The sequence below is a fragment of the Macaca mulatta genome, chromosome 6 (assembly GCF_049350105.2).
Source record: "Macaca mulatta isolate MMU2019108-1 chromosome 6, T2T-MMU8v2.0, whole genome shotgun sequence".
Lineage (NCBI taxonomy): Eukaryota > Metazoa > Chordata > Mammalia > Primates > Cercopithecidae > Macaca > Macaca mulatta.
Genome location: NC_133411.1, coordinates 190,760,665 through 190,788,143, shown reverse-complemented (window position 1 = coordinate 190,788,143; position 27,479 = coordinate 190,760,665).

The window sequence follows — 27,479 nt, the reverse complement described above, 5'->3', positions numbered from 1 at the left end:
CAACACAAAAATAATATGGCAATTCGAAAACACAAAACCTACACTCCTTATTCCCCCACTCGTCATTGCCTCTACCCTTTTACTACCAACCTCCGCCCTAATTTTGGCTATCCACTAGAAATTTAGGTTAAACAAGACCAAGAGCCTTCAAAGCCCTTAGTAAGTAAAAATACTTAATTTCTGAAGTACATAAGGACTGCAAACACCTACTCTGCATCAATTGAACGCAAATCAATTCCTTTAATTAAGCTAAGCCCTCACTAGATCAACGGGACTCGAACCCACAAAAATTTAGTGAACAGCTAAATACCCTAATCAACTGGCTTTGATCCACTTCTCCCGCCGCAGGGAAAAAAGGCGGGAGAAGCCCCGGCAGAAACTTTTAAAGCTGCTCCTTTGAACTTGCAATTCAATGTGAAAATCACCTCCGGGCTGGTCAAAGGAGGACTAGACCCCTGTCTTTAGGTTTACAGCCTAATGCTTACTCAGCCACTTTACCCTTCCCTTCTCTCTATCTCTACCTATGCTCATCAACCGTTGACTCTTTTCAACAAACCATAAGGACATTGGGACTCTATACCTACTATTTGGTGCATGAGCTGGAATCATAGGTACAGCTCTAAGCCTTCTTCTTCGAGCTGAACTAGGTCAACCCGGCAATCTACTAGGTAACGACCATATTTACAACGTTATTGTAACGGCCCATGCATTCATCATAATTTTATCCTTATCATTGCCCATGGACTCACCTCCTCCATCTATTTCTGCCTAGCTAACTCAAACTATGAACGTACCCACAGCCGTATCCTACTACTGTCCCGAGGACTTCAAACCCTACTCCCATTAATAACCTTTTGATGGTTCACAGCAAACCTTACTAATCTTGCCCTACCCCCCACTATCAACCTACTAGGTGAGCTCTTTGTAATCGCAGCCTCATTTTCCTGATCCCATATGACTATTGTACTAACAGGACTCAACATACTAATTACAGCCCTCTACTCTCTCCACATGTTCATCACAATGCAGCGAGGAACACTTACACATCATATAATCAACATAAAACCCCCCTTCACACGAGAAAATACGTTCGTATTTATACACCTCGCTCCAATCATTCTTCTATCCCTCAACCCCAATATCATTCTAGGGTTTGCTCCCTGTAAATATAGTTTAATCAAAACATTAGATTGTGAACCTAACTATGGAAGCTTATCACTTCTTATTTACCGAGAAAACCTGCAAGGACTGCTAATCCATGCCTCCGTACTTAAAATTACGGCTTTCTCAACTTTTAAAGGATAACTAACAGCTATCCATTGGCCTTAGGAGCCAAAAACATTGGTGCAACTCCAAATAAAAGTAACAATCATGTGTACCCCTGTTATAACAACAACCCTCGCCTCCCTAACTCTTCCAATTTTTGCCACCCTCATCAACCCTGACAAAACACGCTCATATCCAAATTATGTAAAAACAACTGTAACATATGCTTTTATTACTAGCCTTCTTCCAACACCTTTCTACATTTTCTTCAACCAAGAAACAACCATGTGAAGTTGACATTGAATAGCAGCCCAGACATTAGATCTAACACTAAGCTTTAAACTAGATTACTTTTCCATAATATTTATTCCAATCGCACTGTTCATCACCTGATCCATTATAGAATCCTCGCTGTGGTACATAAGCTCAGATCCAAACATTAACCAACTCTTCAAATATCTCCTTATCTTCCTCGCTGCCATACTAATTCCAGTTACTGCTAACAACCTTTTCCAACTCTTCATCGGTTGGGAAGGCGTAGGAATTATGTCCTTCCTCCTAATTAGCTGATGACACGCTCGAGCGGACGCCAACACAGCAGCCATCCAAGCAGTCCTATACAACCGTATTGGCGACATTGGTCTTATCCTAGCTATGACACGATTCCTCCTGCATTACAACTCATGAGGCTTCCAACAGATATTAGCCCTAAACTCCAACTCAAACCTCCTTCCACTAATAGGCCTTCTCCTAGCAGCAACAGGAAAATCAGCCCAATCTGGCCTTCACCCCTGACTGCCCTCTGCCATAGAAGGCCCAACTCCAGTCTCAGCTCTACTTCACTCCAGCACCATAGTTGTTGCCGGAGTATTCCTACTCACCCGTTTCCACCCTTTAATAGAAAACTATACACTAATCCGAAACCTCACATTATGCCTGGGAGCCATTACTACTCTATTCACAGCCATCTGTGCCCTCGCACAAAACGATATTTAAAAAATCGTGGCCTTCTCTACCTCAAGTCAACTAGGCCTAATAATAGTCACCATTGGTATTAACCAACCATACCTAGCATTCCTACACATCTGCACCCATGCCTTCTTCAAAGCTATACTTTTTATGTGCTCCGGATCCATTATTCATAACCTGAACAACGAACAGGACATTCGAAAAATAGGAGGTCTGTTTAAAACACTGCCCCTCACCCCAACTTCCCTAGTTATTGGCAACCTAGCACTCACAGGAATGCCTTTCCTCACAGGCTTCTACTCCAAAGATCTCATTATCGAAGCCACAAATACGTCGTATACCAACGCCTGAGCCCTATTTATCACTCTCATCGCCACCTCCCTAACAAGCGCCTACAGTACTCGAACCATTCTCCTTACCCTAACAGGACAACCCCGCTTCCCAGCCCTAATAAACATCAACGAAAACAACCCCGCCCTACTAAACCCAATTAAATAGGCAGTATAACCACGGGATTCCTTATCACCAGTAATATCCCCCCTACCTCACTCCCCCAGCCAACAACACCCTTCTATCTCAAACTCTCAGCCCTAGACGCAACTGCTCTCGGTTTCCTAACAGCCCTAGACCTCGCCCTTATAACCAACAAACTAAAAGTGAAAAACCCATCACAAATACTCAAATTCTCCAACATACTAGGATACTTCCCCACCACGGTTCACCGTATGATCCCCTAGCAAAACCTACTTATAAGTCAAAACTTAGCCCTCCTCTTATTAGACTCAACATGGCTAGAAAAATCTATACCCGAAATAATCTCACAAACACATATTACCGCTTCCACAACTGTAACCACCCAGAGAGGCATAATCAAACTCTACTTCCTCTCTTTCCTCATCCCCCCTATCCTGACCCTACTTCTAATAATATAACCTATTACCCCGAGTAATCTCAATCACAATGTATACACCAACAAACAATGTTCAACCAGCAACCACCGCTAACCAACGCCCGTAATCATACAAGGCACCCGCACCAATACAGTCACCTCGAATTAACCCCGACCCCTCCCCCTCAAAAATCACCCAGTTACCCATATTATTGAAATTAACCACCACCACTTCTTCATCCAAACTTAAAACCCATAAAACCAGCCCTACCTCCATCATTAATCCTACCAAAGGACCCCCTAGAACCTCAAGCCCTGAGCCCCATGTCTCAGGATACTCTTCAATGGCCATTGCTGTAGTATAACCAAAGACAACTATTATACCCCCCAGATAAACTAAAAATATCATTAAACCCATATAAGCACCCCTCCCCAATTGAAAATAATCACACAACCAATCACACCACTAACAATTAACGCTAAACCCCCATAAATAGGAGAGGGCTTAGGAGAAAAACCTACAAACCCCATAACCAATAATACACTTAATGTCAATAAAACGTATGTCATTGCTTCCATATGGACTCCAACCATAACCAATGATACGAAAAACCATCGTTGTACCTCAACCACAAAAGCACCCATGATTCCACTACGCAAATCCAACCCAATCCTAAACATCATCAACCACTCCCCCCACCCCACTCCCCACTTCCGGGGCTTCTCCGGCCCCGCCCATACCCAGGCCACAGTGACCTGGGCCCTGTGGGTCCCGGCTTCCGAGGGCGGGCTTGCCCTGGGCTCCTCCGGCCTTCCTGAAGGGGTGGAGCCTGTGGGCCTTTATAAGGGCCGCTGGCCGGCTGGGCCGGCCTCCTGGCCGGACCTGCTCGCCGTGCACAGGCCGACTGAGGGGCACTGGAGCCCGCCGGCCTCTCTCTGCCCGTGTCTGTCCGCGAAATTCCGGCCAGGTCTCCCCGCGATGGCTCTCCCGACACCCGGCGACGGCGCCCTCCCGGCGGGAGCCCGAGGACGAGGACGGCGAAGGAGACTCGTTTGGACCCCGAGCCAGAGGGAGGCCCTGCGAGCCTGCTTTGAGCGGAACCCGTACCCGGGCATCGCCACCAGGGAAGAGCTGGCCCAGGCCATCGGCATTCCGGAGCCCAGGGTCCAGATTTGGTTTCAGAACGAGAGATCGCGCCAGCTGAGGCAGCACCGGCGGGAATCTCGGCCCTGGCCCGGGAAACGCGGCCCGCAAGAAGGCAGGCGAAAGCGGACCGCCGTCACCCGGTCCCAGACCGCCCTGCTCCTGCGAGCCTTCCAGCAGGATCGCTTTCCAGGCATCGCCACCCGGGAAGAACTGGCCAGAGAGACGGGCCTCCCGGAGTCCCGGATTCAGATTTGGTTTCAGAACCGGAGGGCCAGGCACCCAGGCCAGGGTGGCGGGGCACCGGCGCACGCAGGCGGCCCGGGCGACGCGGCCCCCGGCGGGTGTCCCCCCGCTCCCTCGCCGGTCGCCTTCACCCACACCGGGGCGTGGGCAACGGGGCTTCCCGCCCCCCACGTGCCCTGCGCGCCCTGGACTCTCCCACCGGGGGCTTTCGTGGGCCAGGGAGCAGGGGCCGTCGCCCCGCTGCAGCCCAGCCAGGCTGCGCAGGCAGCAGGGATCTCCCATCCCGCCCCGGCAGGCGGGGATTGGGATTTTTCCTACGCTGCCCTGGCGACTCCGGAAGGGGCGCTCTCCCACCCTCAGACTCCCCGGGGGTGGCCTCCGCGCCCGAGCCAATGGCGGGGGGATCGGGACCCGCAGCACCACAGCCTGCCGGGCCCTTGCTCGGTGGGACAGCCTGGGCCCGCTGGAGCTGAGCCGCAGGGCCAGGGTGTGCTGGCGCCGCCCACGTCCCAGGGGAGTCCGTGGTGGGGCTGGGGCCAGGGGCCCCAGGTCGCCGGGGCGGCGTGGGAGCCCCAAGTCGGGGCAGCTCCACCTCCGGGGCCCGCGCCCCCGGAGGCCTCCGCGGGGCAGGAGCAGATGCAAGCCATCCGGGCGCCCTCCCCGCCGCTCCAGGAGCCTGGGCGCTCGTCTGCACTCCCCTGCAGCCTGCTGGATGAGCTCCTGGAGACCCCCGAGTTTCTGCAGCAGGGGCAACCTTTGCTAGAAACGGAGGCCCCGACGGAGCTGCAGGACGTGGGAGAGCCCGCTTTGCTGGAACCGCTACTCCTCAGCGACGAGGAGTACCGGGCTCTGCTGGAGGAGCTTTAGGACGCGGGGTTGGGGACGGGATCGGGGGCGGGGCGGTGGCCTCCCTTTCGCGGTGAGCACCTGGCTCGGTGTGGAGAGGCCTGTTTTCCCTCCGGGCTGACCAGCCTGGCGTTCCTGCCTTCCCGGTCTGGGCGCGGCGGCGGCGGCCGGAGACTCCACACCGAGGAGAACTGAGCATCCATCCCGGGGATTCCAGAGCCGGCCCAGGTTCCCGGAGGGGGACCGTCTACTGCGCATGCGCGGCCGTGCGGGCAGCGGCCAAGGCTCTGGGAGCAGCCCCGGCAGAGCTCTCACGCTTTTCCACCACCCGACCCCCGCTTGATCCCCCACCCCACTGCCCAACACAGCGCGCGCGCGCGCGCCCGCGCACACGCACACACACCCCAAGACACCCACACAACCACACACCCACACACCCAAACACACCACCCCCACCCCCACCCCCACCCCCACCCCCACCCCCACCCCCACCACCACCGAAAGCACCACCACCGTGTTCTGCACTGGGCTGCCCTTGCCATAAAACTAGGAATAGCCCCCTTCCACTTTTGAGTCCCGGAAGTTACCCAAGGAACATCCCTAACTTCTGGCCTACTCCTCCTTACATGGCAAATACTAGCCCCCATCTCAATCATATACCAAATTCACCCATCAATCAACACCCATATCCTCCTAACTCTCTCTACCCTATCTATCACAGTAGGCAGCTGAGGAGGTCTCAACCAAACACAATTACGCAAAATCCTAGGATATTCTTCAATCACTCACATAGGCTGAATAATAAGAACACTAGTATATAACCCAACTATCACAATTCTTTACTTCACCATAGACATCATCCTAACAACTACCATATTCCTGACCCTCAACCTAAACTCAAACACCACCACCCTCATACTATCCCACACCTGAAACAAATCAACCTGTCTAGCACCACTAAGAGCATCCACCCTCCTATCCCTAGGGGGCTTACCCCCTCTAACCGGCTTCCTACCTACATGAATTACCGTTCAAGAACTCACAATAAACAATCACTTTCTCATCCCCTCTATCATAATTATCAGAACTCTGCTTAACCTGTATTTCTCTATACGCCTAATCTATACCATCTCCCTAACACTATTTCCTACATCCAACAACACAAAAATAATATGGCAATTCGAAAACACAAAACCTACACTCCTTATTCCCCCACTCGTCATTGCCTCTACCCTTTTACTACCAACCTCCGCCCTAATTTTGGCTATCCACTAGAAATTTAGGTTAAACAAGACCAAGAGCCTTCAAAGCCCTTAGTAAGTAAAAATACTTAATTTCTGAAGTACATAAGGACTGCAAACACCTACTCTGCATCAATTGAACGCAAATCAATTCCTTTAATTAAGCTAAGCCCTCACTAGATCAACGGGACTCGAACCCACAAAAATTTAGTGAACAGCTAAATACCCTAATCAACTGGCTTTGATCCACTTCTCCCGCCGCAGGGAAAAAAGGCGGGAGAAGCCCCGGCAGAAACTTTTAAAGCTGCTCCTTTGAACTTGCAATTCAATGTGAAAATCACCTCCGGGCTGGTCAAAGGAGGACTAGACCCCTGTCTTTAGGTTTACAGCCTAATGCTTACTCAGCCACTTTACCCTTCCCTTCTCTCTATCTCTACCTATGCTCATCAACCGTTGACTCTTTTCAACAAACCATAAGGACATTGGGACTCTATACCTACTATTTGGTGCATGAGCTGGAATCATAGGTACAGCTCTAAGCCTTCTTCTTCGAGCTGAACTAGGTCAACCCGGCAATCTACTAGGTAACGACCATATTTACAACGTTATTGTAACGGCCCATGCATTCATCATAATTTTATCCTTATCATTGCCCATGGACTCACCTCCTCCATCTATTTCTGCCTAGCTAACTCAAACTATGAACGTACCCACAGCCGTATCCTACTACTGTCCCGAGGACTTCAAACCCTACTCCCATTAATAACCTTTTGATGGTTCACAGCAAACCTTACTAATCTTGCCCTACCCCCCACTATCAACCTACTAGGTGAGCTCTTTGTAATCGCAGCCTCATTTTCCTGATCCCATATGACTATTGTACTAACAGGACTCAACATACTAATTACAGCCCTCTACTCTCTCCACATGTTCATCACAATGCAGCGAGGAACACTTACACATCATATAATCAACATAAAACCCCCCTTCACACGAGAAAATACGTTCGTATTTATACACCTCGCTCCAATCATTCTTCTATCCCTCAACCCCAATATCATTCTAGGGTTTGCTCCCTGTAAATATAGTTTAATCAAAACATTAGATTGTGAACCTAACTATGGAAGCTTATCACTTCTTATTTACCGAGAAAACCTGCAAGGACTGCTAATCCATGCCTCCGTACTTAAAATTACGGCTTTCTCAACTTTTAAAGGATAACTAACAGCTATCCATTGGCCTTAGGAGCCAAAAACATTGGTGCAACTCCAAATAAAAGTAACAATCATGTGTACCCCTGTTATAACAACAACCCTCGCCTCCCTAACTCTTCCAATTTTTGCCACCCTCATCAACCCTGACAAAACACGCTCATATCCAAATTATGTAAAAACAACTGTAACATATGCTTTTATTACTAGCCTTCTTCCAACACCTTTCTACATTTTCTTCAACCAAGAAACAACCATGTGAAGTTGACATTGAATAGCAGCCCAGACATTAGATCTAACACTAAGCTTTAAACTAGATTACTTTTCCATAATATTTATTCCAATCGCACTGTTCATCACCTGATCCATTATAGAATCCTCGCTGTGGTACATAAGCTCAGATCCAAACATTAACCAACTCTTCAAATATCTCCTTATCTTCCTCGCTGCCATACTAATTCCAGTTACTGCTAACAACCTTTTCCAACTCTTCATCGGTTGGGAAGGCGTAGGAATTATGTCCTTCCTCCTAATTAGCTGATGACACGCTCGAGCGGACGCCAACACAGCAGCCATCCAAGCAGTCCTATACAACCGTATTGGCGACATTGGTCTTATCCTAGCTATGACACGATTCCTCCTGCATTACAACTCATGAGGCTTCCAACAGATATTAGCCCTAAACTCCAACTCAAACCTCCTTCCACTAATAGGCCTTCTCCTAGCAGCAACAGGAAAATCAGCCCAATCTGGCCTTCACCCCTGACTGCCCTCTGCCATAGAAGGCCCAACTCCAGTCTCAGCTCTACTTCACTCCAGCACCATAGTTGTTGCCGGAGTATTCCTACTCACCCGTTTCCACCCTTTAATAGAAAACTATACACTAATCCGAAACCTCACATTATGCCTGGGAGCCATTACTACTCTATTCACAGCCATCTGTGCCCTCGCACAAAACGATATTTAAAAAATCGTGGCCTTCTCTACCTCAAGTCAACTAGGCCTAATAATAGTCACCATTGGTATTAACCAACCATACCTAGCATTCCTACACATCTGCACCCATGCCTTCTTCAAAGCTATACTTTTTATGTGCTCCGGATCCATTATTCATAACCTGAACAACGAACAGGACATTCGAAAAATAGGAGGTCTGTTTAAAACACTGCCCCTCACCCCAACTTCCCTAGTTATTGGCAACCTAGCACTCACAGGAATGCCTTTCCTCACAGGCTTCTACTCCAAAGATCTCATTATCGAAGCCACAAATACGTCGTATACCAACGCCTGAGCCCTATTTATCACTCTCATCGCCACCTCCCTAACAAGCGCCTACAGTACTCGAACCATTCTCCTTACCCTAACAGGACAACCCCGCTTCCCAGCCCTAATAAACATCAACGAAAACAACCCCGCCCTACTAAACCCAATTAAATAGGCAGTATAACCACGGGATTCCTTATCACCAGTAATATCCCCCCTACCTCACTCCCCCAGCCAACAACACCCTTCTATCTCAAACTCTCAGCCCTAGACGCAACTGCTCTCGGTTTCCTAACAGCCCTAGACCTCGCCCTTATAACCAACAAACTAAAAGTGAAAAACCCATCACAAATACTCAAATTCTCCAACATACTAGGATACTTCCCCACCACGGTTCACCGTATGATCCCCTAGCAAAACCTACTTATAAGTCAAAACTTAGCCCTCCTCTTATTAGACTCAACATGGCTAGAAAAATCTATACCCGAAATAATCTCACAAACACATATTACCGCTTCCACAACTGTAACCACCCAGAGAGGCATAATCAAACTCTACTTCCTCTCTTTCCTCATCCCCCCTATCCTGACCCTACTTCTAATAATATAACCTATTACCCCGAGTAATCTCAATCACAATGTATACACCAACAAACAATGTTCAACCAGCAACCACCGCTAACCAACGCCCGTAATCATACAAGGCACCCGCACCAATACAGTCACCTCGAATTAACCCCGACCCCTCCCCCTCAAAAATCACCCAGTTACCCATATTATTGAAATTAACCACCACCACTTCTTCATCCAAACTTAAAACCCATAAAACCAGCCCTACCTCCATCATTAATCCTACCAAAGGACCCCCTAGAACCTCAAGCCCTGAGCCCCATGTCTCAGGATACTCTTCAATGGCCATTGCTGTAGTATAACCAAAGACAACTATTATACCCCCCAGATAAACTAAAAATATCATTAAACCCATATAAGCACCCCTCCCCAATTGAAAATAATCACACAACCAATCACACCACTAACAATTAACGCTAAACCCCCATAAATAGGAGAGGGCTTAGGAGAAAAACCTACAAACCCCATAACCAATAATACACTTAATGTCAATAAAACGTATGTCATTGCTTCCATATGGACTCCAACCATAACCAATGATACGAAAAACCATCGTTGTACCTCAACCACAAAAGCACCCATGATTCCACTACGCAAATCCAACCCAATCCTAAACATCATCAACCACTCCCCCCACCCCACTCCCCACTTCCGGGGCTTCTCCGGCCCCGCCCATACCCAGGCCACAGTGACCTGGGCCCTGTGGGTCCCGGCTTCCGAGGGCGGGCTTGCCCTGGGCTCCTCCGGCCTTCCTGAAGGGGTGGAGCCTGTGGGCCTTTATAAGGGCCGCTGGCCGGCTGGGCCGGCCTCCTGGCCGGACCTGCTCGCCGTGCACGGGCCGACTGAGGGGCACTGGAGCCCGCCGGCCTCTCTCTGCCCGTGTCTGTCCGCGAAATTCCGGCCAGGTCTCCCCGCGATGGCTCTCCCGACACCCGGCGACGGCGCCCTCCCGGCGGGAGCCCGAGGACGAGGACGGCGAAGGAGACTCGTTTGGACCCCGAGCCAGAGGGAGGCCCTGCGAGCCTGCTTTGAGCGGAACCCGTACCCGGGCATCGCCACCAGGGAAGAGCTGGCCCAGGCCATCGGCATTCCGGAGCCCAGGGTCCAGATTTGGTTTCAGAACGAGAGATCGCGCCAGCTGAGGCAGCACCGGCGGGAATCTCGGCCCTGGCCCGGGAAACGCGGCCCGCAAGAAGGCAGGCGAAAGCGGACCGCCGTCACCCGGTCCCAGACCGCCCTGCTCCTGCGAGCCTTCCAGCAGGATCGCTTTCCAGGCATCGCCACCCGGGAAGAACTGGCCAGAGAGACGGGCCTCCCGGAGTCCCGGATTCAGATTTGGTTTCAGAACCGGAGGGCCAGGCACCCAGGCCAGGGTGGCGGGGCACCGGCGCACGCAGGCGGCCCGGGCGACGCGGCCCCCGGCGGGTGTCCCCCCGCTCCCTCGCCGGTCGCCTTCACCCACACCGGGGCGTGGGCAACGGGGCTTCCCGCCCCCCACGTGCCCTGCGCGCCCTGGACTCTCCCACCGGGGGCTTTCGTGGGCCAGGGAGCAGGGGCCGTCGCCCCGCTGCAGCCCAGCCAGGCTGCGCAGGCAGCAGGGATCTCCCATCCCGCCCCGGCAGGCGGGGATTGGGATTTTTCCTACGCTGCCCTGGCGACTCCGGAAGGGGCGCTCTCCCACCCTCAGACTCCCCGGGGGTGGCCTCCGCGCCCGAGCCAATGGCGGGGGGATCGGGACCCGCAGCACCACAGCCTGCCGGGCCCTTGCTCGGTGGGACAGCCTGGGCCCGCTGGAGCTGAGCCGCAGGGCCAGGGTGTGCTGGCGCCGCCCACGTCCCAGGGGAGTCCGTGGTGGGGCTGGGGCCAGGGGCCCCAGGTCGCCGGGGCGGCGTGGGAGCCCCAAGTCGGGGCAGCTCCACCTCCGGGGCCCGCGCCCCCGGAGGCCTCCGCGGGGCAGGAGCAGATGCAAGCCATCCGGGCGCCCTCCCCGCCGCTCCAGGAGCCTGGGCGCTCGTCTGCACTCCCCTGCAGCCTGCTGGATGAGCTCCTGGAGACCCCCGAGTTTCTGCAGCAGGGGCAACCTTTGCTAGAAACGGAGGCCCCGACGGAGCTGCAGGACGTGGGAGAGCCCGCTTTGCTGGAACCGCTACTCCTCAGCGACGAGGAGTACCGGGCTCTGCTGGAGGAGCTTTAGGACGCGGGGTTGGGGACGGGATCGGGGGCGGGGCGGTGGCCTCCCTTTCGCGGTGAGCACCTGGCTCGGTGTGGAGAGGCCTGTTTTCCCTCCGGGCTGACCAGCCTGGCGTTCCTGCCTTCCCGGTCTGGGCGCGGCGGCGGCGGCCGGAGACTCCACACCGAGGAGAACTGAGCATCCATCCCGGGGATTCCAGAGCCGGCCCAGGTTCCCGGAGGGGGACCGTCTACTGCGCATGCGCGGCCGTGCGGGCAGCGGCCAAGGCTCTGGGAGCAGCCCCGGCAGAGCTCTCACGCTTTTCCACCACCCGACCCCCGCTTGATCCCCCACCCCACTGCCCAACACAGCGCGCGCGCGCGCGCCCGCGCACACGCACACACACCCCAAGACACCCACACAACCACACACCCACACACCCAAACACACCACCCCCACCCCCACCCCCACCCCCACCCCCACCCCCACCCCCACCACCACCGAAAGCACCACCACCGTGTTCTGCACTGGGCTGCCCTTGCCATAAAACTAGGAATAGCCCCCTTCCACTTTTGAGTCCCGGAAGTTACCCAAGGAACATCCCTAACTTCTGGCCTACTCCTCCTTACATGGCAAATACTAGCCCCCATCTCAATCATATACCAAATTCACCCATCAATCAACACCCATATCCTCCTAACTCTCTCTACCCTATCTATCACAGTAGGCAGCTGAGGAGGTCTCAACCAAACACAATTACGCAAAATCCTAGGATATTCTTCAATCACTCACATAGGCTGAATAATAAGAACACTAGTATATAACCCAACTATCACAATTCTTTACTTCACCATAGACATCATCCTAACAACTACCATATTCCTGACCCTCAACCTAAACTCAAACACCACCACCCTCATACTATCCCACACCTGAAACAAATCAACCTGTCTAGCACCACTAAGAGCATCCACCCTCCTATCCCTAGGGGGCTTACCCCCTCTAACCGGCTTCCTACCTACATGAATTACCGTTCAAGAACTCACAATAAACAATCACTTTCTCATCCCCTCTATCATAATTATCAGAACTCTGCTTAACCTGTATTTCTCTATACGCCTAATCTATACCATCTCCCTAACACTATTTCCTACATCCAACAACACAAAAATAATATGGCAATTCGAAAACACAAAACCTACACTCCTTATTCCCCCACTCGTCATTGCCTCTACCCTTTTACTACCAACCTCCGCCCTAATTTTGGCTATCCACTAGAAATTTAGGTTAAACAAGACCAAGAGCCTTCAAAGCCCTTAGTAAGTAAAAATACTTAATTTCTGAAGTACATAAGGACTGCAAACACCTACTCTGCATCAATTGAACGCAAATCAATTCCTTTAATTAAGCTAAGCCCTCACTAGATCAACGGGACTCGAACCCACAAAAATTTAGTGAACAGCTAAATACCCTAATCAACTGGCTTTGATCCACTTCTCCCGCCGCAGGGAAAAAAGGCGGGAGAAGCCCCGGCAGAAACTTTTAAAGCTGCTCCTTTGAACTTGCAATTCAATGTGAAAATCACCTCCGGGCTGGTCAAAGGAGGACTAGACCCCTGTCTTTAGGTTTACAGCCTAATGCTTACTCAGCCACTTTACCCTTCCCTTCTCTCTATCTCTACCTATGCTCATCAACCGTTGACTCTTTTCAACAAACCATAAGGACATTGGGACTCTATACCTACTATTTGGTGCATGAGCTGGAATCATAGGTACAGCTCTAAGCCTTCTTCTTCGAGCTGAACTAGGTCAACCCGGCAATCTACTAGGTAACGACCATATTTACAACGTTATTGTAACGGCCCATGCATTCATCATAATTTTATCCTTATCATTGCCCATGGACTCACCTCCTCCATCTATTTCTGCCTAGCTAACTCAAACTATGAACGTACCCACAGCCGTATCCTACTACTGTCCCGAGGACTTCAAACCCTACTCCCATTAATAACCTTTTGATGGTTCACAGCAAACCTTACTAATCTTGCCCTACCCCCCACTATCAACCTACTAGGTGAGCTCTTTGTAATCGCAGCCTCATTTTCCTGATCCCATATGACTATTGTACTAACAGGACTCAACATACTAATTACAGCCCTCTACTCTCTCCACATGTTCATCACAATGCAGCGAGGAACACTTACACATCATATAATCAACATAAAACCCCCCTTCACACGAGAAAATACGTTCGTATTTATACACCTCGCTCCAATCATTCTTCTATCCCTCAACCCCAATATCATTCTAGGGTTTGCTCCCTGTAAATATAGTTTAATCAAAACATTAGATTGTGAACCTAACTATGGAAGCTTATCACTTCTTATTTACCGAGAAAACCTGCAAGGACTGCTAATCCATGCCTCCGTACTTAAAATTACGGCTTTCTCAACTTTTAAAGGATAACTAACAGCTATCCATTGGCCTTAGGAGCCAAAAACATTGGTGCAACTCCAAATAAAAGTAACAATCATGTGTACCCCTGTTATAACAACAACCCTCGCCTCCCTAACTCTTCCAATTTTTGCCACCCTCATCAACCCTGACAAAACACGCTCATATCCAAATTATGTAAAAACAACTGTAACATATGCTTTTATTACTAGCCTTCTTCCAACACCTTTCTACATTTTCTTCAACCAAGAAACAACCATGTGAAGTTGACATTGAATAGCAGCCCAGACATTAGATCTAACACTAAGCTTTAAACTAGATTACTTTTCCATAATATTTATTCCAATCGCACTGTTCATCACCTGATCCATTATAGAATCCTCGCTGTGGTACATAAGCTCAGATCCAAACATTAACCAACTCTTCAAATATCTCCTTATCTTCCTCGCTGCCATACTAATTCCAGTTACTGCTAACAACCTTTTCCAACTCTTCATCGGTTGGGAAGGCGTAGGAATTATGTCCTTCCTCCTAATTAGCTGATGACACGCTCGAGCGGACGCCAACACAGCAGCCATCCAAGCAGTCCTATACAACCGTATTGGCGACATTGGTCTTATCCTAGCTATGACACGATTCCTCCTGCATTACAACTCATGAGGCTTCCAACAGATATTAGCCCTAAACTCCAACTCAAACCTCCTTCCACTAATAGGCCTTCTCCTAGCAGCAACAGGAAAATCAGCCCAATCTGGCCTTCACCCCTGACTGCCCTCTGCCATAGAAGGCCCAACTCCAGTCTCAGCTCTACTTCACTCCAGCACCATAGTTGTTGCCGGAGTATTCCTACTCACCCGTTTCCACCCTTTAATAGAAAACTATACACTAATCCGAAACCTCACATTATGCCTGGGAGCCATTACTACTCTATTCACAGCCATCTGTGCCCTCGCACAAAACGATATTTAAAAAATCGTGGCCTTCTCTACCTCAAGTCAACTAGGCCTAATAATAGTCACCATTGGTATTAACCAACCATACCTAGCATTCCTACACATCTGCACCCATGCCTTCTTCAAAGCTATACTTTTTATGTGCTCCGGATCCATTATTCATAACCTGAACAACGAACAGGACATTCGAAAAATAGGAGGTCTGTTTAAAACACTGCCCCTCACCCCAACTTCCCTAGTTATTGGCAACCTAGCACTCACAGGAATGCCTTTCCTCACAGGCTTCTACTCCAAAGATCTCATTATCGAAGCCACAAATACGTCGTATACCAACGCCTGAGCCCTATTTATCACTCTCATCGCCACCTCCCTAACAAGCGCCTACAGTACTCGAACCATTCTCCTTACCCTAACAGGACAACCCCGCTTCCCAGCCCTAATAAACATCAACGAAAACAACCCCGCCCTACTAAACCCAATTAAATAGGCAGTATAACCACGGGATTCCTTATCACCAGTAATATCCCCCCTACCTCACTCCCCCAGCCAACAACACCCTTCTATCTCAAACTCTCAGCCCTAGACGCAACTGCTCTCGGTTTCCTAACAGCCCTAGACCTCGCCCTTATAACCAACAAACTAAAAGTGAAAAACCCATCACAAATACTCAAATTCTCCAACATACTAGGATACTTCCCCACCACGGTTCACCGTATGATCCCCTAGCAAAACCTACTTATAAGTCAAAACTTAGCCCTCCTCTTATTAGACTCAACATGGCTAGAAAAATCTATACCCGAAATAATCTCACAAACACATATTACCGCTTCCACAACTGTAACCACCCAGAGAGGCATAATCAAACTCTACTTCCTCTCTTTCCTCATCCCCCCTATCCTGACCCTACTTCTAATAATATAACCTATTACCCCGAGTAATCTCAATCACAATGTATACACCAACAAACAATGTTCAACCAGCAACCACCGCTAACCAACGCCCGTAATCATACAAGGCACCCGCACCAATACAGTCACCTCGAATTAACCCCGACCCCTCCCCCTCAAAAATCACCCAGTTACCCATATTATTGAAATTAACCACCACCACTTCTTCATCCAAACTTAAAACCCATAAAACCAGCCCTACCTCCATCATTAATCCTACCAAAGGACCCCCTAGAACCTCAAGCCCTGAGCCCCATGTCTCAGGATACTCTTCAATGGCCATTGCTGTAGTATAACCAAAGACAACTATTATACCCCCCAGATAAACTAAAAATATCATTAAACCCATATAAGCACCCCTCCCCAATTGAAAATAATCACACAACCAATCACACCACTAACAATTAACGCTAAACCCCCATAAATAGGAGAGGGCTTAGGAGAAAAACCTACAAACCCCATAACCAATAATACACTTAATGTCAATAAAACGTATGTCATTGCTTCCATATGGACTCCAACCATAACCAATGATACGAAAAACCATCGTTGTACCTCAACCACAAAAGCACCCATGATTCCACTACGCAAATCCAACCCAATCCTAAACATCATCAACCACTCCCCCCACCCCACTCCCCACTTCCGGGGCTTCTCCGGCCCCGCCCATACCCAGGCCACAGTGACCTGGGCCCTGTGGGTCCCGGCTTCCGAGGGCGGGCTTGCCCTGGGCTCCTCCGGCCTTCCTGAAGGGGTGGAGCCTGTGGGCCTTTATAAGGGCCGCTGGCCGGCTGGGCCGGCCTCCTGGCCGGACCTGCTCGCCGTGCACAGGCCGACTGAGGGGCACTGGAGCCCGCCGGCCTCTCTCTGCCCGTGTCTGTCCGCGAAATTCCGGCCAGGTCTCCCCGCGATGGCTCTCCCGACACCCGGCGACGGCGCCCTCCCGGCGGGAGCCCGAGGACGAGGACGGCGAAGGAGACTCGTTTGGACCCCGAGCCAGAGGGAGGCCCTGCGAGCCTGCTTTGAGCGGAACCCGTACCCGGGCATCGCCACCAGGGAAGAGCTGGCCCAGGCCATCGGCATTCCGGAGCCCAGGGTCCAGATTTGGTTTCAGAACGAGAGATCGCGCCAGCTGAGGCAGCACCGGCGGGAATCTCGGCCCTGGCCCGGGAAACGCGGCCCGCAAGAAGGCAGGCGAAAGCGGACCGCCGTCACCCGGTCCCAGACCGCCCTGCTCCTGCGAGCCTTCCAGCAGGATCGCTTTCCAGGCATCGCCACCCGGGAAGAACTGGCCAGAGAGACGGGCCTCCCGGAGTCCCGGATTCAGATTTGGTTTCAGAACCGGAGGGCCAGGCACCCAGGCCAGGGTGGCGGGGCACCGGCGCACGCAGGCGGCCCGGGCGACGCGGCCCCCGGCGGGTGTCCCCCCGCTCCCTCGCCGGTCGCCTTCACCCACACCGGGGCGTGGGCAACGGGGCTTCCCGCCCCCCACGTGCCCTGCGCGCCCTGGACTCTCCCACCGGGGGCTTTCGTGGGCCAGGGAGCAGGGGCCGTCGCCCCGCTGCAGCCCAGCCAGGCTGCGCAGGCAGCAGGGATCTCCCATCCCGCCCCGGCAGGCGGGGATTGGGATTTTTCCTACGCTGCCCTGGCGACTCCGGAAGGGGCGCTCTCCCACCCTCAGACTCCCCGGGGGTGGCCTCCGCGCCCGAGCCAATGGCGGGGGGATCGGGACCCGCAGCACCACAGCCTGCCGGGCCCTTGCTCGGTGGGACAGCCTGGGCCCGCTGGAGCTGAGCCGCAGGGCCAGGGTGTGCTGGCGCCGCCCACGTCCCAGGGGAGTCCGTGGTGGGGCTGGGGCCAGGGGCCCCAGGTCGCCGGGGCGGCGTGGGAGCCCCAAGTCGGGGCAGCTCCACCTCCGGGGCCCGCGCCCCCGGAGGCCTCCGCGGGGCAGGAGCAGATGCAAGCCATCCGGGCGCCCTCCCCGCCGCTCCAGGAGCCTGGGCGCTCGTCTGCACTCCCCTGCAGCCTGCTGGATGAGCTCCTGGAGACCCCCGAGTTTCTGCAGCAGGGGCAACCTTTGCTAGAAACGGAGGCCCCGACGGAGCTGCAGGACGTGGGAGAGCCCGCTTTGCTGGAACCGCTACTCCTCAGCGACGAGGAGTACCGGGCTCTGCTGGAGGAGCTTTAGGACGCGGGGTTGGGGACGGGATCGGGGGCGGGGCGGTGGCCTCCCTTTCGCGGTGAGCACCTGGCTCGGTGTGGAGAGGCCTGTTTTCCCTCCGGGCTGACCAGCCTGGCGTTCCTGCCTTCCCGGTCTGGGCGCGGCGGCGGCGGCCGGAGACTCCACACCGAGGAGAACTGAGCATCCATCCCGGGGATTCCAGAGCCGGCCCAGGTTCCCGGAGGGGGACCGTCTACTGCGCATGCGCGGCCGTGCGGGCAGCGGCCAAGGCTCTGGGAGCAGCCCCGGCAGAGCTCTCACGCTTTTCCACCACCCGACCCCCGCTTGATCCCCCACCCCACTGCCCAACACAGCGCGCGCGCGCGCGCCCGCGCACACGCACACACACCCCAAGACACCCACACAACCACACACCCACACACCCAAACACACCACCCCCACCCCCACCCCCACCCCCACCCCCACCCCCACCCCCACCACCACCGAAAGCACCACCACCGTGTTCTGCACTGGGCTGCCCTTGCCATAAAACTAGGAATAGCCCCCTTCCACTTTTGAGTCCCGGAAGTTACCCAAGGAACATCCCTAACTTCTGGCCTACTCCTCCTTACATGGCAAATACTAGCCCCCATCTCAATCATATACCAAATTCACCCATCAATCAACACCCATATCCTCCTAACTCTCTCTACCCTATCTATCACAGTAGGCAGCTGAGGAGGTCTCAACCAAACACAATTACGCAAAATCCTAGGATATTCTTCAATCACTCACATAGGCTGAATAATAAGAACACTAGTATATAACCCAACTATCACAATTCTTTACTTCACCATAGACATCATCCTAACAACTACCATATTCCTGACCCTCAACCTAAACTCAAACACCACCACCCTCATACTATCCCACACCTGAAACAAATCAACCTGTCTAGCACCACTAAGAGCATCCACCCTCCTATCCCTAGGGGGCTTACCCCCTCTAACCGGCTTCCTACCTACATGAATTACCGTTCAAGAACTCACAATAAACAATCACTTTCTCATCCCCTCTATCATAATTATCAGAACTCTGCTTAACCTGTATTTCTCTATACGCCTAATCTATACCATCTCCCTAACACTATTTCCTACATCCAACAACACAAAAATAATATGGCAATTCGAAAACACAAAACCTACACTCCTTATTCCCCCACTCGTCATTGCCTCTACCCTTTTACTACCAACCTCCGCCCTAATTTTGGCTATCCACTAGAAATTTAGGTTAAACAAGACCAAGAGCCTTCAAAGCCCTTAGTAAGTAAAAATACTTAATTTCTGAAGTACATAAGGACTGCAAACACCTACTCTGCATCAATTGAACGCAAATCAATTCCTTTAATTAAGCTAAGCCCTCACTAGATCAACGGGACTCGAACCCACAAAAATTTAGTGAACAGCTAAATACCCTAATCAACTGGCTTTGATCCACTTCTCCCGCCGCAGGGAAAAAAGGCGGGAGAAGCCCCGGCAGAAACTTTTAAAGCTGCTCCTTTGAACTTGCAATTCAATGTGAAAATCACCTCCGGGCTGGTCAAAGGAGGACTAGACCCCTGTCTTTAGGTTTACAGCCTAATGCTTACTCAGCCACTTTACCCTTCCCTTCTCTCTATCTCTACCTATGCTCATCAACCGTTGACTCTTTTCAACAAACCATAAGGACATTGGGACTCTATACCTACTATTTGGTGCATGAGCTGGAATCATAGGTACAGCTCTAAGCCTTCTTCTTCGAGCTGAACTAGGTCAACCCGGCAATCTACTAGGTAACGACCATATTTACAACGTTATTGTAACGGCCCATGCATTCATCATAATTTTATCCTTATCATTGCCCATGGACTCACCTCCTCCATCTATTTCTGCCTAGCTAACTCAAACTATGAACGTACCCACAGCCGTATCCTACTACTGTCCCGAGGACTTCAAACCCTACTCCCATTAATAACCTTTTGATGGTTCACAGCAAACCTTACTAATCTTGCCCTACCCCCCACTATCAACCTACTAGGTGAGCTCTTTGTAATCGCAGCCTCATTTTCCTGATCCCATATGACTATTGTACTAACAGGACTCAACATACTAATTACAGCCCTCTACTCTCTCCACATGTTCATCACAATGCAGCGAGGAACACTTACACATCATATAATCAACATAAAACCCCCCTTCACACGAGAAAATACGTTCGTATTTATACACCTCGCTCCAATCATTCTTCTATCCCTCAACCCCAATATCATTCTAGGGTTTGCTCCCTGTAAATATAGTTTAATCAAAACATTAGATTGTGAACCTAACTATGGAAGCTTATCACTTCTTATTTACCGAGAAAACCTGCAAGGACTGCTAATCCATGCCTCCGTACTTAAAATTACGGCTTTCTCAACTTTTAAAGGATAACTAACAGCTATCCATTGGCCTTAGGAGCCAAAAACATTGGTGCAACTCCAAATAAAAGTAACAATCATGTGTACCCCTGTTATAACAACAACCCTCGCCTCCCTAACTCTTCCAATTTTTGCCACCCTCATCAACCCTGACAAAACACGCTCATATCCAAATTATGTAAAAACAACTGTAACATATGCTTTTATTACTAGCCTTCTTCCAACACCTTTCTACATTTTCTTCAACCAAGAAACAACCATGTGAAGTTGACATTGAATAGCAGCCCAGACATTAGATCTAACACTAAGCTTTAAACTAGATTACTTTTCCATAATATTTATTCCAATCGCACTGTTCATCACCTGATCCATTATAGAATCCTCGCTGTGGTACATAAGCTCAGATCCAAACATTAACCAACTCTTCAAATATCTCCTTATCTTCCTCGCTGCCATACTAATTCCAGTTACTGCTAACAACCTTTTCCAACTCTTCATCGGTTGGGAAGGCGTAGGAATTATGTCCTTCCTCCTAATTAGCTGATGACACGCTCGAGCGGACGCCAACACAGCAGCCATCCAAGCAGTCCTATACAACCGTATTGGCGACATTGGTCTTATCCTAGCTATGACACGATTCCTCCTGCATTACAACTCATGAGGCTTCCAACAGATATTAGCCCTAAACTCCAACTCAAACCTCCTTCCACTAATAGGCCTTCTCCTAGCAGCAACAGGAAAATCAGCCCAATCTGGCCTTCACCCCTGACTGCCCTCTGCCATAGAAGGCCCAACTCCAGTCTCAGCTCTACTTCACTCCAGCACCATAGTTGTTGCCGGAGTATTCCTACTCACCCGTTTCCACCCTTTAATAGAAAACTATACACTAATCCGAAACCTCACATTATGCCTGGGAGCCATTACTACTCTATTCACAGCCATCTGTGCCCTCGCACAAAACGATATTTAAAAAATCGTGGCCTTCTCTACCTCAAGTCAACTAGGCCTAATAATAGTCACCATTGGTATTAACCAACCATACCTAGCATTCCTACACATCTGCACCCATGCCTTCTTCAAAGCTATACTTTTTATGTGCTCCGGATCCATTATTCATAACCTGAACAACGAACAGGACATTCGAAAAATAGGAGGTCTGTTTAAAACACTGCCCCTCACCCCAACTTCCCTAGTTATTGGCAACCTAGCACTCACAGGAATGCCTTTCCTCACAGGCTTCTACTCCAAAGATCTCATTATCGAAGCCACAAATACGTCGTATACCAACGCCTGAGCCCTATTTATCACTCTCATCGCCACCTCCCTAACAAGCGCCTACAGTACTCGAACCATTCTCCTTACCCTAACAGGACAACCCCGCTTCCCAGCCCTAATAAACATCAACGAAAACAACCCCGCCCTACTAAACCCAATTAAATAGGCAGTATAACCACGGGATTCCTTATCACCAGTAATATCCCCCCTACCTCACTCCCCCAGCCAACAACACCCTTCTATCTCAAACTCTCAGCCCTAGACGCAACTGCTCTCGGTTTCCTAACAGCCCTAGACCTCGCCCTTATAACCAACAAACTAAAAGTGAAAAACCCATCACAAATACTCAAATTCTCCAACATACTAGGATACTTCCCCACCACGGTTCACCGTATGATCCCCTAGCAAAACCTACTTATAAGTCAAAACTTAGCCCTCCTCTTATTAGACTCAACATGGCTAGAAAAATCTATACCCGAAATAATCTCACAAACACATATTACCGCTTCCACAACTGTAACCACCCAGAGAGGCATAATCAAACTCTACTTCCTCTCTTTCCTCATCCCCCCTATCCTGACCCTACTTCTAATAATATAACCTATTACCCCGAGTAATCTCAATCACAATGTATACACCAACAAACAATGTTCAACCAGCAACCACCGCTAACCAACGCCCGTAATCATACAAGGCACCCGCACCAATACAGTCACCTCGAATTAACCCCGACCCCTCCCCCTCAAAAATCACCCAGTTACCCATATTATTGAAATTAACCACCACCACTTCTTCATCCAAACTTAAAACCCATAAAACCAGCCCTACCTCCATCATTAATCCTACCAAAGGACCCCCTAGAACCTCAAGCCCTGAGCCCCATGTCTCAGGATACTCTTCAATGGCCATTGCTGTAGTATAACCAAAGACAACTATTATACCCCCCAGATAAACTAAAAATATCATTAAACCCATATAAGCACCCCTCCCCAATTGAAAATAATCACACAACCAATCACACCACTAACAATTAACGCTAAACCCCCATAAATAGGAGAGGGCTTAGGAGAAAAACCTACAAACCCCATAACCAATAATACACTTAATGTCAATAAAACGTATGTCATTGCTTCCATATGGACTCCAACCATAACCAATGATACGAAAAACCATCGTTGTACCTCAACCACAAAAGCACCCATGATTCCACTACGCAAATCCAACCCAATCCTAAACATCATCAACCACTCCCCCCACCCCACTCCCCACTTCCGGGGCTTCTCCGGCCCCGCCCATACCCAGGCCACAGTGACCTGGGCCCTGTGGGTCCCGGCTTCCGAGGGCGGGCTTGCCCTGGGCTCCTCCGGCCTTCCTGAAGGGGTGGAGCCTGTGGGCCTTTATAAGGGCCGCTGGCCGGCTGGGCCGGCCTCCTGGCCGGACCTGCTCGCCGTGCACAGGCCGACTGAGGGGCACTGGAGCCCGCCGGCCTCTCTCTGCCCGTGTCTGTCCGCGAAATTCCGGCCAGGTCTCCCCGCGATGGCTCTCCCGACACCCGGCGACGGCGCCCTCCCGGCGGGAGCCCGAGGACGAGGACGGCGAAGGAGACTCGTTTGGACCCCGAGCCAGAGGGAGGCCCTGCGAGCCTGCTTTGAGCGGAACCCGTACCCGGGCATCGCCACCAGGGAAGAGCTGGCCCAGGCCATCGGCATTCCGGAGCCCAGGGTCCAGATTTGGTTTCAGAACGAGAGATCGCGCCAGCTGAGGCAGCACCGGCGGGAATCTCGGCCCTGGCCCGGGAAACGCGGCCCGCAAGAAGGCAGGCGAAAGCGGACCGCCGTCACCCGGTCCCAGACCGCCCTGCTCCTGCGAGCCTTCCAGCAGGATCGCTTTCCAGGCATCGCCACCCGGGAAGAACTGGCCAGAGAGACGGGCCTCCCGGAGTCCCGGATTCAGATTTGGTTTCAGAACCGGAGGGCCAGGCACCCAGGCCAGGGTGGCGGGGCACCGGCGCACGCAGGCGGCCCGGGCGACGCGGCCCCCGGCGGGTGTCCCCCCGCTCCCTCGCCGGTCGCCTTCACCCACACCGGGGCGTGGGCAACGGGGCTTCCCGCCCCCCACGTGCCCTGCGCTCCCTGGACTCTCCCACCGGGGGCTTTCGTGGGCCAGGGAGCAGGGGCCGTCGCCCCGCTGCAGCCCAGCCAGGCTGCGCAGGCAGCAGGGATCTCCCATCCCGCCCCGGCAGGCGGGGATTGGGATTTTTCCTACGCTGCCCTGGCGACTCCGGAAGGGGCGCTCTCCCACCCTCAGACTCCCCGGGGGTGGCCTCCGCGCCCGAGCCAATGGCGGGGGGATCGGGACCCGCAGCACCACAGCCTGCCGGGCCCTTGCTCGGTGGGACAGCCTGGGCCCGCTGGAGCTGAGCCGCAGGGCCAGGGTGTGCTGGCGCCGCCCACGTCCCAGGGGAGTCCGTGGTGGGGCTGGGGCCAGGGGCCCCAGGTCGCCGGGGCGGCGTGGGAGCCCCAAGTCGGGGCAGCTCCACCTCCGGGGCCCGCGCCCCCGGAGGCCTCCGCGGGGCAGGAGCAGATGCAAGCCATCCGGGCGCCCTCCCCGCCGCTCCAGGAGCCTGGGCGCTCGTCTGCACTCCCCTGCAGCCTGCTGGATGAGCTCCTGGAGACCCCCGAGTTTCTGCAGCAGGGGCAACCTTTGCTAGAAACGGAGGCCCCGACGGAGCTGCAGGACGTGGGAGAGCCCGCTTTGCTGGAACCGCTACTCCTCAGCGACGAGGAGTACCGGGCTCTGCTGGAGGAGCTTTAGGACGCGGGGTTGGGGACGGGATCGGGGGCGGGGCGGTGGCCTCCCTTTCGCGGTGAGCACCTGGCTCGGTGTGGAGAGGCCTGTTTTCCCTCCGGGCTGACCAGCCTGGCGTTCCTGCCTTCCCGGTCTGGGCGCGGCGGCGGCGGCCGGAGACTCCACACCGAGGAGAACTGAGCATCCATCCCGGGGATTCCAGAGCCGGCCCAGGTTCCCGGAGGGGGACCGTCTACTGCGCATGCGCGGCCGTGCGGGCAGCGGCCAAGGCTCTGGGAGCAGCCCCGGCAGAGCTCTCACGCTTTTCCACCACCCGACCCCCGCTTGATCCCCCACCCCACTGCCCAACACAGCGCGCGCGCGCGCGCGCCCGCGCACACGCACACACACCCCAAGACACCCACACAACCACACACCCACACACCCAAACACACCACCCCCACCCCCACCCCCACCCCCACCCCCACCCCCACCCCCACCACCACCGAAAGCACCACCACCGTGTTCTGCACTGGGCTGCCCTTGCCATAAAACTAGGAATAGCCCCCTTCCACTTTTGAGTCCCGGAAGTTACCCAAGGAACATCCCTAACTTCTGGCCTACTCCTCCTTACATGGCAAATACTAGCCCCCATCTCAATCATATACCAAATTCACCCATCAATCAACACCCATATCCTCCTAACTCTCTCTACCCTATCTATCACAGTAGGCAGCTGAGGAGGTCTCAACCAAACACAATTACGCAAAATCCTAGGATATTCTTCAATCACTCACATAGGCTGAATAATAAGAACACTAGTATATAACCCAACTATCACAATTCTTTACTTCACCATAGACATCATCCTAACAACTACCATATTCCTGACCCTCAACCTAAACTCAAACACCACCACCCTCATACTATCCCACACCTGAAACAAATCAACCTGTCTAGCACCACTAAGAGCATCCACCCTCCTATCCCTAGGGGGCTTACCCCCTCTAACCGGCTTCCTACCTACATGAATTACCGTTCAAGAACTCACAATAAACAATCACTTTCTCATCCCCTCTATCATAATTATCAGAACTCTGCTTAACCTGTATTTCTCTATACGCCTAATCTATACCATCTCCCTAACACTATTTCCTACATCCAACAACACAAAAATAATATGGCAATTCGAAAACACAAAACCTACACTCCTTATTCCCCCACTCGTCATTGCCTCTACCCTTTTACTACCAACCTCCGCCCTAATTTTGGCTATCCACTAGAAATTTAGGTTAAACAAGACCAAGAGCCTTCAAAGCCCTTAGTAAGTAAAAATACTTAATTTCTGAAGTACATAAGGACTGCAAACACCTACTCTGCATCAATTGAACGCAAATCAATTCCTTTAATTAAGCTAAGCCCTCACTAGATCAACGGGACTCGAACCCACAAAAATTTAGTGAACAGCTAAATACCCTAATCAACTGGCTTTGATCCACTTCTCCCGCCGCAGGGAAAAAAGGCGGGAGAAGCCCCGGCAGAAACTTTTAAAGCTGCTCCTTTGAACTTGCAATTCAATGTGAAAATCACCTCCGGGCTGGTCAAAGGAGGACTAGACCCCTGTCTTTAGGTTTACAGCCTAATGCTTACTCAGCCACTTTACCCTTCCCTTCTCTCTATCTCTACCTATGCTCATCAACCGTTGACTCTTTTCAACAAACCATAAGGACATTGGGACTCTATACCTACTATTTGGTGCATGAGCTGGAATCATAGGTACAGCTCTAAGCCTTCTTCTTCGAGCTGAACTAGGTCAACCCGGCAATCTACTAGGTAACGACCATATTTACAACGTTATTGTAACGGCCCATGCATTCATCATAATTTTATCCTTATCATTGCCCATGGACTCACCTCCTCCATCTATTTCTGCCTAGCTAACTCAAACTATGAACGTACCCACAGCCGTATCCTACTACTGTCCCGAGGACTTCAAACCCTACTCCCATTAATAACCTTTTGATGGTTCACAGCAAACCTTACTAATCTTGCCCTACCCCCCACTATCAACCTACTAGGTGAGCTCTTTGTAATCGCAGCCTCATTTTCCTGATCCCATATGACTATTGTACTAACAGGACTCAACATACTAATTACAGCCCTCTACTCTCTCCACATGTTCATCACAATGCAGCGAGGAACACTTACACATCATATAATCAACATAAAACCCCCCTTCACACGAGAAAATACGTTCGTATTTATACACCTCGCTCCAATCATTCTTCTATCCCTCAACCCCAATATCATTCTAGGGTTTGCTCCCTGTAAATATAGTTTAATCAAAACATTAGATTGTGAACCTAACTATGGAAGCTTATCACTTCTTATTTACCGAGAAAACCTGCAAGGACTGCTAATCCATGCCTCCGTACTTAAAATTACGGCTTTCTCAACTTTTAAAGGATAACTAACAGCTATCCATTGGCCTTAGGAGCCAAAAACATTGGTGCAACTCCAAATAAAAGTAACAATCATGTGTACCCCTGTTATAACAACAACCCTCGCCTCCCT